Below are 14,855 nucleotides of genomic sequence, written 5' to 3'. Positions count from 1 at the left end.
GACTCCTTACTGGTTTAAGCGAATCCTCCGCCCCTCCCCTAGCCCCGCCTCTCCAGGCTCTCACCTCAGTCCCTCCACCCTGTCAGGGTCCGCCCTACCCCTCCTTCCTTCCTGTACCCGCCGGAGCTCTGGACTTTTCCAAAGCCAGGCTGAGGGGGTGGGGAGAGTACAGGCGCTGGGAGAGTCGGGCTGTGTCAGGGCGGGGCTGCGGACTCCTCGTGCTTGTGTCATTTAGGCCCTTCCCGGGAGACACTGGCGGGGAAAGGGAGGGCTCAGGAATAGGGCCGGACCGGCGGGCGGGCCCGCGCTGAGGGAAGCCTTTCTGGGCGCCCCCACCACCGCGCCCCTCAGTGGTGCTGGCCGAGGGAAGGACTCGCGGCTGCGGGGCTAGCGCCGCTGTCAGTGCGGCGGGGCGCGCGAGCGGCGCGGGCGGAGGGCAGGCTGAGCTGAGAGAAGCTGAGGGGGTGGTAGTGGCGGCAGTGGAGACTCTTGCGCGTGTGCTCAGCCTCCTCACGCCGCGGCCGGAGCCGCCTTCCTTTCTCCCTCCCTCCCTTCCGCCCCCGAGTGCGGCGGCACCGCCTCCTTCCGCGCCGCGCGGCTTTCTCCAGACCTCGGCCCGGTGAGTGGGGGCCGCGGGCGTCTTTTCAGGGGTGTAGGAGGGGGATTCCTTGCGCCTTTTCGGTCGCCCACCTCTTCTGGCTGGCAGCTCTCTATTTTTAGAAACTCTTTTTCCGACAATTCAGGGAGTCCGGAAAGCCCGAGTTAACTCCGGGCCCCCTCTCCCCACACCTCCCCCCAACCCTGGCTCGCCGCCCGGGGCGCCCTCCTTCGCGGATCCGCGCCCGCTCCCCGCCGCTTTGGCGTTCCCTTCCCGCTTCCTGCCCGCAGGCCGGGCCTGGGCCAGGAGTTGGCGGGGTGGGCCCGCGCCCGTTCGGAAGTTGGAGTCTTTTGTGCTCGCGCCCCGCCCCGCCTAGCGAGGGGAGGAGGGAGAGGAGCGGAGGCCGCGCCGGTGAGGTCTTCGGCGGGCTCGGCCTCGGCTTCAGGCTTTTTCCGGCTCCCCCTCCCGGGCTGGGTCTGCGGGCTCCCGGAGGCGCTTAAAGCTGGTCCCCTCGCTCCCCACGGGCCTGAGTGCCTCGGCCGCTACCTTTGCTCGTTGCATACCTCGGGCTTGGAGAGGAACAACAACAGGCCCTCGAGCTGGGGCCATGCGGCCCCGTGGAGGCCGAGCCTCAGTTTGCCTCTCCGTGAAATGGGGGAAAGAATGAATCTAGCATCGCAGGTTGTGGAACAGTGAAGGAACGAGTATGTGAGAGAAATATTTAATACCAACAGGTAACTTTTAATGAGACTTGACCAGTGCCAGGGCTCTTGCCAGGCATAAACGTTAGTTCGTTTAATGCCCCCAACAGCCTTCTGGGGTTATCCCCATTTTACAGAAGCAGAAATCAAGGCGCAGAGAAGTTAAATAATTTGCTCCGAACTACACAGTTAGTAGCTTTGGAAGTGTAGGGCAGTGGTGCTAATAGCTGTTATTTATTTTCTGGTGTGAGCATGTGTAATCCCTTAGTGCAGAGGGGATTTTGACTGGGTCACACCATTAGAAGCATAACTGGACTTTCCCTGACTCCTGGGCCAATGTCCACTATACTAGGCATGAAATCCCATTCTGGGGCTACCAGAAGCTCCGTGGGAAAGGAGGTCAGGATAAATTTCTTGCTCGTGTTGCAGCCAGAAGTTGGTGGATACAGGGGACTCCAGATCCCAAGCATAACTGAAGTTGCTGGGGCTTTGGCTCAGGGAAGGCTTAAGTCTTTATAAACAATGAGGTCCATCTTTTATTTTGTTGATGGCAAGCTCCTCTACCGTTATCTACCCCTCCTCCCCCTAACCTTGCATGTTCTCTGTATAGCATTTGATAGATTTTTGTGGGGGGGTGGGGGTGGAGGTTTAAGTCATCTGCTTCAATTCCTTGCCTTCATATAGGGTTTTATTTTCAGATAAGGCCCAGAGGGGTTAAAGTGAACTAAAATGAACTTTGGGAAGTGCTCCAGTTTTCCAGTATGTTTGATTATGGGTGTGGGGTGTCTGAAAATCAGGCAGGGGAGTTCCAGGGCCAAGTCTGGAGGAGTCTCCTAGAAGGGAGTCTTAATCCTGCATTGGTCCTTTGAAGTCTGGTAGGTCGGCAGTGCTCTCCCCAAAAAGTCCTGGGTTTGGGAGTCATGGTATGTTGGAGCTGGAATGGGTGTTACAGACCATCTTGTCCAGCTTTCTTATCTGCCTTTTCTCTCTTCCCTCCTAACTGAACCTTGGAAATGGAAAGTAAGTTGTCTAAATTCACAGATGTCCTTGGTGACAGAACTAGAATGCCCAGTCCAGTAATTTTTATTTCTATCATTCCGTGCCACCTTCTGAAAGGGCATGAAACCACTTATCAGGCCTTAATAGATGGAAATCCCAAGGAAATTGTATAGTCCCAGCCACTCTCCATGCTTCAGGTTGAGCGTTAAAGGGAGGCTAGGTTTTGTGCACAGGTATACCAGTTCTTCTAAGTGGCCACTTTTATTTTACAGTACTGTATGGTTTACAGTACTCTTCTGTAACCATTATCTGGTTTCATTTCTAATCCATTTCTGTGAGGGATTTCACAGAGCTCTGTTTATATTTTCTTTTTACTATAAGGAAGTTGAGACTCAGCAAGATTAGGGCAGTTGCCTTACGTCACAGAATTAACAAGCAATGGAGGCAGGACACCTCTCCTGGGCAGAGGATTTGACTTAGCATCATGAAGTGAGCCACTCATTGTGGCTGTCATAGGGTTGTCACTAAACTCACAGGGTTATGAGAAAATGGCTGTGAAAGTGCTTTGTATTAGTAGTAATAATAGCTAATATTTATTGTGCACTTACCAGGTACTAGGCATTGTGCTAAGGACTTTCTGTGGAGTATCTCATTTAGTCCTCAGAGTGATAATATGAATTAGGCACTGTTATTATCCCTGTTTTACAGAAGAAGAAGCAGGCTTAGAGTTACATGATTTGCTCAGGGCCTTGTTAATTGCCAACTGGCAGAGCCAGGGTTCTAACTGCAGACAGTATAACTTTAAAGCTGGCACTCTTAGTGCTTCCCTTAACCACAGGGTGCTCTGTAAATTCAAAATGATCATTAGTCCTCATCTGCAGGGTGTGGCATACGGCTCCAGAGAGCAGGTACCCAGGCCTGGTTGTACCTCTGGTTAAGCTTCCTCCCTTTTCTTCCCCCCTTTGTGGCTTGAAGCTCCTTATCACTGAAGCCTTTTTTAGGAGATAAATCTGCTTGCCCCTTCTGTATCTTCAGAAGAGACCTCCTACCCTTGAAGGAAGTACAGCCAGAATGCTCCTTAGAAGCAAGGATGGCAAGACTACGTATCACATACTTTGGATATGTTATCAGGAGGGACCAGTCCCTGGAGAAGGACATCATGCTTGGTAAAGTAAAGGGTCAGTGAAAAAGAGGAAGACCCTCAACAAGATGGATTGACACAGTGGCTGCAACGTTGTGCTCAAGTATAAAAATAATTGTGAGGATGGCACAGGACCGGGCAGTATTTCTTTCTGTTGTACATGGGGTCGCTAAGAGTTGGAACTGACTCAACACCACCTGACAACAACAACCTTTGAAATAGAACGCAGATGACTCCCCACCCTCATCTTATTTGCACATGTCTTTCTGGCTATCCACGGTTTGGGCATATGGTGCTGCAGTGATCAAGAATAGCAGTGCTATAGATGTGGCTCAGATAAAAACGACTCACAGGATGATTAAGTGGATTACCTTTATGAAATGCTCCGTCTCTGTGCCCCTCTCTTTCCGTAAAGGCACATAGGAAGCATTAGCTTTTGGGTTTCTAGGGGATGTTTATGGATCTTCACTGCTTGTAGGAGTTTAAGATCGTGTTAGATGATGCATTTAGCCTTTAAAATTTGATTTGGTTTGACTGTTTCCGTATCTGTATATTTGTTAGTCAGGGGGTTTGTATGTTTGTGAAGAATGGTTGGAATTTTTTGCTGATCCCAGTGGGGTGTTGGGGGTAGGAATGTTCCAGAGGTGGATAACAGGGTAATAGACACAGATCTCATCATGTTGCTCTCTTCTTAAACACCTAATGGCCCAACATTGCCTACATAATAGGCAAACTCCTGAGTGCGACCAATGAGGTCAGTGTGTTGAATTGTTTATTGGATAGAATCGTATCACTGGATGGCCTTAAAGTCATTGAGACCAACCACCTGGCCAACATTTGAATTGGCTACCTGTTGAGATTCTTTTTTATTGGTCACTTTGTTATTGGGAGGTTTTCCATTCACTAAACAATTATTAAACATCTGCTATGTGCCAGGCATGGTACTAAGCTTGGGGACTTATTCCCAGACTTCAAGGTGTGTATAGCCTATTGGGGAAGACAGGTAAGGAAATAGGCAGTCCGAAAAGTGTTGTGACAGGGACAGGCACTTTGCGAGCACAGAGAAATGGCATCTAACCCAGCCTTGGATGATCAGAGAAAGGTTCCTTGGAGGAGAAGATGGCTAAGCCTAGACCTTGAGAAAAAACAGTCATAAGCTAGTGTGGGGTAAGGGACCTACTCTTACTCTAAGTAAGGTGGTCTTTGTCCTTGGCTCTGGAGAAATAACCCTTGGAATAATTGGGATGCCTTGGTCTGGGGCTTCCAGGGCACATCTGAGAGTTTATGCTGACAAGTGGAGGCTGGAAGAGACTTCACCTGGGAGGCAAATATCAACTTTAAACCTGTTGCCCTCGAGTCAGTTCTGACTCATAGTGACCGTATAGGACAGAGAACTGCCCCATAGGGTTTCCAGGGAGCACCTGGTGGATTTGAACTGCCTACCTTTTGGTTAGCAGCTGATCTCTTAACAACTGTGCCACCAGGGCTCCAAGTATGGTATACTCTCTGTGAATTCTGTGAGTCGTTCCAGTGAACTATCGAACCCAAAGGGGCAGTAGGAGCCAGCAGGTGAGAAAATAAGGGTGTCATGTGGACTCTTGAGCTTGTGGCTGGCATCTGCCTATTTAACAGTTTGAAGGATGGTGTCTTTTTAACTTGAGAGTTCTGACCTAACTCTGGTTGGCTAGGGTCAGGGAGTGAGTGCCGTGGGGGATAGAGAAATGAGAATGTGAGGACGAGATCAATCTCCACATTTTGGGATTGGATTCTTGCTGACTTTACCATGCAGCCAGGAAAAGGAGATTGGGGGGAATCAGGATGGAGCAGCAAGTTGAGAGATGATGATGATATTATTATAGGTGAGACTTTTGGCCATGTGCTGTATCTACCAGGTGTTGGTCTAACATGTATTAACTCATTTCTTCCCATAACTACCCTGAGAGGTAGATACTGTTATTATTCCCATTCCATGAGTGAGGAAAGAGGCCCAAAAAGGTTAAGTAAATTTTTCAGGTTCCTGGATGGAGCATAAAGCATGAGGTGGGTGGGGTGTGGCAAGAGATGAGACCAGTGAGGTAGGCGGAGCAGAGGCCAAGTCATGAAAAGGCCTTGTTGCCCTTGTTGAGGAGTTTGGACTTTATCCTGAGGTGAGGAGGCCATGATCCTATCTGCATTTCAGAAGGGTATCTCTGGTTGCTGTTTTGAGAGTGGATTGGAGGGCTAGCACACCACAGGCAAAGACCAGATAGAAGGCGGTTGCAGTAATGCAGACAAGAGGTGATACTTTTCAAATGAAGGTAATGGTTGTGTTTGTGTGTGTTCATGTGTTTAGAAAGAAGATAGAACTGAGTGATGAGACACAATCAAAGATTGTTGGTGTGGAGGATCAGGAAGGAATCAAGATGACATCTAGATTTCTACCTGGTGCAATTATGTGGTTGAAGTGGGAACACGGGAGATGGAACACATAAAGGAGGGGGAAGGTTAAGTTATTTCTCATGCAGAGTCTTCTTACATCTGCTTTCATTTACCTTGTAGTTACTGATCTTAGTTCTGCTTGTCAGATCTGGGATGGGGAGGTATATATATGTATATGAGGGAGTACGGCACAACAAATCTGGTGACTATTCCTGGCTAAACCGAATGATGTAAATGCTAGTTTTGGAAAGGAGGAAATACTAGATCCTAGACATGCAGGCCCTGCACAGCTCCAAACACTGCTTAAAGTTAAGCCAAAAAAAGCTTATTTGTTCTCTAGACAGCGTCCTTTGGTGCTGCTCTGTACATGTACCAGTGTGTTCCTCTCTAAGCCTAAGTCTGCTTACTCTCTGCTAGGCACTGGGAAGACAAAGATGAGTAAAACAACCTGAGGAACTCACATTCCAGAAGGGCTGCAGATTGCATTATATACAGTGATGGAATGGGTAGATGGTAGGATGGGGCAGGGTAGGGTGGGACAGAATCAGGAGGTGTCAGAAAGAATTTTTGTTAGGGACAGAAGTCAGGAGACCCCACTCTGTGCTCTAGTCTTTTAGTCAAGTGGCAAAGGTCCAGGCCATGGTTTATTCATTTGACTGAATGACTCCCAGGTCCCTTCTAGCAATAACATTTTATGATTCTAGATGATGATTTAAAGAGTATACCTCTAGGAGAGGTATTTTTTTCCTTTCTCCCTCTCTCCTTTCCTTTCCTCCCTCCCTTTATTAGGCCGTGACAGGGGGAGAGATAGCAAGAGGGTTTCCACATGAGTGTCTATAACCACCTAGTTTTATTCAAGTTTGCTTTTATGTGTATGTATAGTTGAAGGAGAGAAAATGACAGTAGTTAATATCAGCCTAAGGAGCCCTTCCTTAGGTGTTGCAGTGGTTAAGCACTTGGCTGTTAACCTAAAAGTTGGCTGTTTGAACCCACCAGCTGCTCCATGGGAGAAAGATGTGGTAGTCTGCTTTCGTAAAGATTACAGCATTGGAAACCCTATGGGGCAGTTCTGCTCTGTCCTGTAGGGTGTCTGTGAGTCAGAATTGACTCGACAGCAGTGGGTTGAATGTTGGTCTGCTTGTCCTATAGCTGTCCCCTGGGTACTGTAAAGAGAGTTTCAGACCCGTTACTGGAGTGTAGCTCACAGACCCGTGGGACTGGAGAGAGGGGCAGTGGGATAAATTGAAAGTCTAGGCACGAACCTGAGGAGCACCTTGAGGATCACGTGTTCTGGTCCCTACTACTCCGTGTAAGTTTGGTCAAGCCCCTTTCCTTCTCTGGTGCTCAGTTTCCTCATAAAATAATCTGAGATATTCCTGAAGTTCCATAAAAGCCCCAAGGGTGGGGGTGGTGAGGGCAAGGGGTGGGGGTGAAAAAGGATTGGAGATCCCTCTCTACTCACCACCCCTCCCCATTAAATGAATAGAGACAGGAATCTGCCCCAGTATTATTGTTAAGGAGTTCCTGCGTGGTAGCACTAGTTAAATTAAGTGTTTGACTGCTAGTGGGTGGGACCCACCCAGAGGTGACTCAAGACAGGCTTGGCTTCTGAAAAGTCACAGCCTTGAAAACCCTATGGAGCAGTTCTGCTTTTTACACACGAGGTTGCCATGAGTCAGAATTGACTTGACGGCAACTAACAGCAGCAACATCATTGTTAACTTTTCTGTTCCCACTCTCTTCCATTTTTCTCAGAGTATTAGTGTCTTTCTGTCACTTCATAATGGCCTTCGTGGTAATAAATATGCTGTACCTCCTGGGAAAAAGGAAGGATGGGATGTTGTCCCTAGACTGTAGTCTGCATCTGCAGAAAAGCCATTCAAGCTCTCCATTGCACCTTGCTCTGTATGCAGGGGTAGGGATGGGTGGTTTCCTGTGGCTCAGGCATACGCATTGGGAGTGCTCCACTGACTAAAGTACGAATCTGGCCATCATCCTACCACTCCCAGTGCATCTCCAGTGGGGCAAACAGCATTCAGTGGGCTTTTGATGCTTGCATATGCATGCTAATGGTACTTACCTAATACTCCCTGGGATCTTCGTCTTCCTATCTGTAGAACAAGGGAGTTGGACTAGATAATTTTAAATGATATTTCTACCTCTTAATAGTCTGTGAATCTGGTTTTATGGAAATGACTTAAGAATTTATCTCTATAAAGAGAAAGGACTTTGCTAGAGCATTGAGAGTATCTCAGAGGATTAAATTCTTGGTTCACAGATAACTTTCAGCATAGAAACAGATGGATATTGCTTTTTAGAGTGGACAGATTGTTGAAATATTGCTTGTGAGATGAATTTATCAAATTGCCTGCTGAATTCCATTATAAACTGGGAACTGTAGTCCCATGGGACAGACTTGGAGTCCAAGACTATATAAAATTATATTTAAATATGTAGCAAACAGTTTAATAAAGGGAAAATAAAAAACACTGTAAGATTCTCACATAGTACTAGATACTGAAACTGGAGAAACACTGGACCAGAAACTTGGATTTCCTTAGAGCTGAAGACTTATGAGAGGTAGATATCCCTACTGAGGTTATTTGGTCCTTGAAATGCCATCTGTAGAGACTGAATAGTTCTGTTTATTTGTCAAGATAAGAATCATTGTTGCTTCATTCCAAGTAAGTATTCTCTTTTAGAAGGCCAGGTTTAGAAGCTTAATGTATTGGCCAGGTTTTTTTTATTCTAGAGGCATTTGTCGGGTATTTAGCTGTCTACTGTTTGTTTTGTAAAGAATTTCAGTAAACTCAGTTCAGGGTGCTGTTTGCATGGTATCTGTTGATCTGTTTGTCTAGTTTCCTTTGTAGTTCTTTGTGCTTAGTGAAAGCAAGTCCAGCAGTAATTGTAAAAGAGTCATTTCCATAACTCATTATTTCTCTAGCTTTGGGTTTTCTTTATGGAAGGTGTGAGGTTGCTGTAGTGAGAGTCAAAACGTTGTTCCCTGCTTATATAGACCATTTGAAGCCTTTGGGACTTTGTTCTTGCAGATAGCTGTAAGATTTCCTTCTACTGGCACTGAGGAGCGGTGCTGTCAATACAGTAATGATGGCTGTGCCTGTATCAGTTGAACACAAGAATACCTTCTCTTTAAACCTTAAAGACTCACCCTAAATTGATTTTCACACTAATTAAGATCATTGAAATTAGAGCTTGAGTAGCGTTGCCATGCTAAGGAGGTTATCTAGCTGCTATATCACGGTTGTGTATACTTGGAAGTTCAACAGCCTTCTATCTCTAAGCCCAACCATTCATTCCAGGAATTTTGAGTACCTACTTTGTGTTCTCCCTTTAAAACCAAAAGCAAACCCGTTGCCATCGAGTCGATTCCGAGTCATAGTGACCCATAGAGTTTCCAAGGAGCATCTGGTGGATTTGAACTGCCGACATTTTGGTTAGCAGCTGTAGCGCTTAACCACTACGCCACCAGGGTTTCCGTTCTCCCTTTGGAGAACGTAAAAATAAGCTAGGTATGATTCCTGCCCTCAGATTACTTTTAGCCTTGTGAGGGAGACAGATAAGTAAAACATCCTAGCCACTTCTATTTCTGCAGCCCTGGCCCAGATATTTGGGATGAGGGTTCGGGTTGGAAATAGCATAATTAATGACTATATCGTTAGGTAAAGAGACCTGTTTGAATATCTGACTTCCAGTGTTGTTCAGATTTATTTTTGGTCTTCCCTCCTCCTCTCCCTTTCTTCTACCTGTTAGCCAGATATTTATCTTCCATTGCTAAGGTGTCCAACACCCTGTGCGTAAAGTCAGGAGCTTTAGGGTAGGAGACAGCGTTGCCCTTCAGGTTTGGATATCCAGATAATCTACCTAGTGCCTTTCCTATTCTCCTCACATCAGTTCTCTGGCTGGCTTCCAGAAAGATTTGGTATTGTCTATAGCATTTTATTTAGGAATGAAGAAAATTGTTTCATATTGAATTATTATAAATTTTATTATACACCTACTCCTCACTGTCGTTATCCGATATTTCACATTTACCATAACAGAAAAAAATCTACTGACTATTTTATATTTTGCGCATTAATGAGCTGAGGTGAGGGATGGAGGGGAGGAGAAGGGCAAGGTTTGTGAGAGCGAGCAAGGCCAGGCGGGTGGGCGGTGCGTAGGAGGCAGGGGCGTCGGGGCTGCGAGGAGATCGTGCGAGCTGGGGCCGAGTCTGGTGAGGAGCTCAGAAGTCTCTTCTTCCAAAGAGGCCTCTCTGCCCCATACGTAGCTGCCACTAGGCCACCGGGCCTCATCTGCCCGCAGGCCCGGAGCCACCCCCTGCCGAGGCCCATCTTAGGGCTGCCGGAGCGGGAGAGTAGAGAGGCGTAGAGGCCTGGAGCACAGCCAGGCGATAGTGAATCCCTGCTGCTCTAGAGGCAGCGGGCAACCCGTAACCACCACCGCTACCCACCCTGTGGGCTCCGCGGTGGTGAGGAAGGTAGGCCCGCTGCGCCACGTGCATCCCAAGAGGCTCAGAGTGGCGCTGAAGATGGGGCACAGCCTGGATGCTCGCATAATGGCAGTTTTCGCTTAAATGACCGGATCTTTGCAACCTAACCATGTGGATAAGTGATGAGCGGGTGTACTCAGTTTTGCAATATATAAGTTCTCTATTTTGCTTGCAAGTGGAATTATTTGAGGTGTGGTTTCTGGCATTTGATCAGTTTGAGACTTACTGTGATTAAATTGTGGTTCTTGAAGTCCATTGCCACTGGCTTCTGCTAGCCCTTTTTTTTTTTTTAAAATTTTTTTATTGTACTTTGGTGAAAATTTACAGAACAAATTAAAGTTTCCCATTGCAGGGAAACAGGGAAGTTAGTTTTCCATGCAGGGGACTAGAAGAGGAAGTATGCCTATGTCAATCCTTGAAGGTAGGGGACAGTATTTAAATAAATTGACCAAACTGTGTGGAGCCCTAATTGTTGTGAGGGATATAAAAGTATATAGCACACTTGCCTTCAGGGAGTGTACAGTCTCTTTGGGGAGACAAGATAATAAAATCATAAGGCAGTTGGGTATAGAGAGCTTGACTTAGAAGACTGGGGTCTACTCTTGTTTATTGGCACTTACAAGGCCAAGTAAACTGGAGTAAGTAATTTTCCCTCTCTGATCCCCGTTTTCTCCTCTATAAAATGAGGTTAATACTCTGTATCTTGTCTTCCTCACAATATTATTGTGAGGAACAAATTAGATAATGTTACTAAAAGTATATTGTAAAGCCAGATGATGCAATTCATATGTGAAAAATCATTGAGTAATTTGTCAGAGGTAATAGATAAGTGGAAGAGTTTTCCATAGGAGAAGAGAGATCTTTTCGGGCTGGAGTGATCAGGTAAGCCTTCAGGGGAGAAGGGTTGGATTTAGCTTCTAGGATTGGGAGAAAGAATGATGGAAGCATTTAGACAGTGACAATGATGGAACAAAAGACTGTGGGCAAAGCAGTTTAGGAGGAATAGTAAGTGAGTGTTCCCCAACCTCATACTTGAGTCATAGGATAGGTATATGTTCAGCTTTAGTAGTTACTGCCGGACAGTTTTGCAAAGCATACCAGTTCACGCTCTCACCAGCGGCATCTGAGAGAATTCCTCTTGCGTCCCATCCTTTTCAACACGTGTCATTCCCTCCCCCTTTCCCTTTCTTTTTACTTTTTGTCAGCGGTTTTTACTTTAAGCTGTTGTGGTTGGTATGTAGTTATAGACAGGGATTTTAAGAACCATAAGGTAGCAAGTACTCTCAGGTAGCAAGTGCATAACATAAAGGGGTGAAGTGATCGGGAATTCAGAGAAGGGAGAGATTGCTTCCTTTGAGTGAGTGAGTGCGTGTGTATTGAGTGTGGTGTCTAGTGAACATTTATGGAGGAGTTAGCTTTTGAGCTGGGCCTTGTAGGATAAGGATGGTGACAATACATTGTCCGGGACCATCCTGACTTCTAATATTCTGTCTGATTGTCCTTACAGATTATGAAATGATAGTATTTCCATGTCTAGTCTGTATCTCCCAGACTACCCAAAAGCAGCACCCAGGTATTTTTTCTCAGTTGTGTGCTTTCTTCTCCCCTACCCCTTCTTTTTCCAGAAAGTATGATCACAGGAGATTTAAACTGCAGAAATGGAGAGAAGACATTCTGTGCATTGGGAGCAACTTGAGCAAAGATACAGATCAGTGACCAGACCGAGTGACATCAATATTCCTGCTAATGAGCAGATTGGGGAGGAGTTGTCCCATACTTGGGGGTGGGTGATGCCTTCTCATAGCCTTCTGGAGCAGGTGAAAAAGGTCATACCTTTCCCAAACCAACTTGTTTTTAAACTGGATGGAAGGTTGAGAGTGGCCTCCTTGCCTATACTTACCTCATTTCAGGGAAGAAAATTAATCCAACAAATAGTCAGACTTGAAGTATGTTGAAAGAGAGTTTGTCTTCTCTTAAAATGGAGGATGAGGGAGGGATACATCAAAACCGAAAGAGCTTTAGTCTCTGAGCTCATCTATTACTTGTATATTTGCTTAGAGAAAAATTGCCATTTCTTTGTCAGCTTTTATCCTGCCAGTGGACCCTAGCTGGATGTTTATTTTCTGTAGTTTTACCAAATCACTTTGAAGGCTGGCATGAACATTGATCATGCCTTAGAGCCTTTCCTCTTTGTTCTGTCAGCAAATATTAGAAAATGTACCTTAAATTACCTGTGGGGGAAATAAGTGGCCCTGCCTGCTCTCAGAGAGTAGCACTTTTATATTAAACATTAGGCAGTTGCTGATCCTGTGTCAGGGCTTGGGAGTTGGGAGGGGCTGGGGATGTTTGAGCTGCCACTGGGGACCTTCACCAGAGGGTGTCTAGGCCCTCTTTTTTAAAATTTTTTCCCATACAAAAATTTATGTGACTCTAATTGCTGTCCCCATACTGTGATAGCACACTCCTCTTTTCCACCCCTGATTCCCCATGTCCATTCAACCAGGTCCTAACCCTCTCTGCCTTCCCATCTCACCTCAGACAGAAGCTGCCCATTTTGTCTCTTATATCTACTTGAGCTAAGAGGCATACCCTTCACGAGTATCACTTTATGTTCCACAGTCCAGTCCAATCCCTGTCTGAAGAGTTGGCCTCATAAATTGTTTTAGTTCTGGGCTGATAGAGAATCCAGGAGCCATGCTTTCCGGGGTACCTCCAGTCTCATTCAGACCGTTAAGTCTGGTCTTCTTACTAGAATTTGAGTTCTGCACCCCACGTTTCTCCTGCTCCATCCAAGACTCTCTGTTGTGTTCCTGTCGGGGGTCATTGGTGGTAGCCAGCCACCATCTAGTTCTTCTGGTCTCAGGCTGATGAAGTCTCTGGTTTATGTGGCCCTTTCTGTCTGTTGGGCTACTACTTTCCTTGTGTCTTTGGTGTTCTTCATTCTCCTTTACTCCAGGTGGTTGGGACCAATTGATGCATCTTAGATGGCCGCTTGTAAGCTTTTAAGACCCCAGACGCCACTCACCAAGGTAGGATGCAGAACATTTTTTTAATAAGCTTTGTTATGCCAATAGACGTAGATGTCCCCTGAAAGCATGGTCCCCAGACCCCTACCACTCTATCCCTCAAAGTGTATGATTATATTCAGGAAGCTTCTTAGCTTTGGTTTAGTCCAGTTGTGCTGATTCCCCCTCTAGCGAGTGCTGTCCTTCCCTTCACCTAAGATAATTCTTATCTACTATCTAGTTAGCAAATAACCCTCGTCCCCCCGACCCTGCCCCAACCATCAAAGAATGTCTTCTACTGTGTTTAAACCTTTTCTTGAGTTCTTATAATAGTGGTCTTATACAATATTTGTCCTACTGTGACAGACTAAATTCGCTCGGCATAATGCCCTCCAGCTTCCTCCGTGGTATAAGATGTTTCACGGCTTCATCGTCGTTCTTTATTGTTGCATAGTATTCCATTGTGTGGATATATACCATAATTTGTTTATCCATTCGTCTGTTGGTGGGCGCCTAAGTTGTTTCCATCTTTTTGCTATCCTGAACAGTGCTGCAGTGAACATGGGTGTGCATGTATCTATTTGTGTGACGGCTCTTACTTCTCTAGGATATATTCCAAGGAGCGGGATAGCTGGATCATATGGTACTTCTATTTCTAGCTTTTTAAGGAAGCACCAAATCGATTTCCAAAGTAGTTGTACCATTTTACATTCCCACTAACAGTGTATAAGTGTTCCAGTCTCTACACACCCTCTCCAGCATTTATTGTTTTGTGTTTTTTGGATTAATGGTGGCCTTGTTGGGGTGAGATGATAATCTCATTGTAGTTTTGATCTGCATTTCTCTAATGGCTAATGATCATGAGCATTTCTTCATGTGTCTGTTAGCCACCTGAATGTCTTCTTTGGCAAAATGCCTGTTCATATCCTTTGCCCATTTTTTAATTGGGTTATTTGTCCTTTTGTTGTTGAGGTTTTGCAGTATCTTGTACATTTTAGAGATTAGACGCTGATCAGATTTGTTGTAGCCAAAAACTTTTTCCCAGTCTGTAAGTTGTCTTTTTACTTTTTTGGTGAAGTCTTTTGATGAGCATAAATGTTTGATTTTTAGGAGCTCTCAATTATCTGGTCTCTTCTCTTGTGCTTGTTCATTGTTACTTATGGTTCATATTGTGTTTATGCCATGTATTAGGGCTCCTAGCATTGTCCTTACTTTTTCTTCCATGATCTTTATCGCTTTTGATTTTATATTTAAGTCTTTGATGCATTTTGAGTTAGTGTTTGTGCATGGTGTAAGGTATGGGTCTTGTTTCAGTTTTTTGAAGATGGGTATCCAGTTATGCCAACACCATTTGTTAAAGAGACTGTCTTTTCTCCAATTAACAGACTTTGGGCCTTTGTCAAATATCAGCTGCTCATAGGTGAATGAATTTATGTCTGGATTCTCAATTCTGTTCCATTGGTCTATGTATCTGTTGCTGTAC

At 45.7% G+C, this 14,855-nt stretch overlaps 1 protein-coding gene across 5 annotated transcripts in view; it reads left to right on the top strand.

Moving 5' to 3' along the window:
• The first annotated feature begins 421 nt into the window (after positions 1 to 421).
• The window catches only part of RALY (RALY heterogeneous nuclear ribonucleoprotein), a 128,335-nt gene continuing 113,901 nt past the window's right edge, over positions 422 to 14,855 (top strand). For 4 of the 5 annotated variants that reach the window (XM_023725268.1, XM_023725270.1, XM_023725262.1 and 1 more), the window contains exon 1: positions 423 to 619. The gene's annotated coding sequence lies outside the window, so the exon portion shown is untranslated. Of the gene's footprint in view, positions 620 to 14,855 lie in introns of all 5 variants that reach the window. The other variant, XM_023725259.1, reaches the window with a different exon arrangement.

The sequence above is a fragment of the Trichechus manatus genome, unplaced genomic scaffold, assembly GCF_000243295.1.
Source record: "Trichechus manatus latirostris isolate Lorelei unplaced genomic scaffold, TriManLat1.0 scaffold00008, whole genome shotgun sequence".
In the NCBI taxonomy this organism is placed as follows: Eukaryota; Metazoa; Chordata; class Mammalia; order Sirenia; family Trichechidae; genus Trichechus; species Trichechus manatus.
This window is presented reverse-complemented; position numbering and strand designations above follow the sequence as displayed.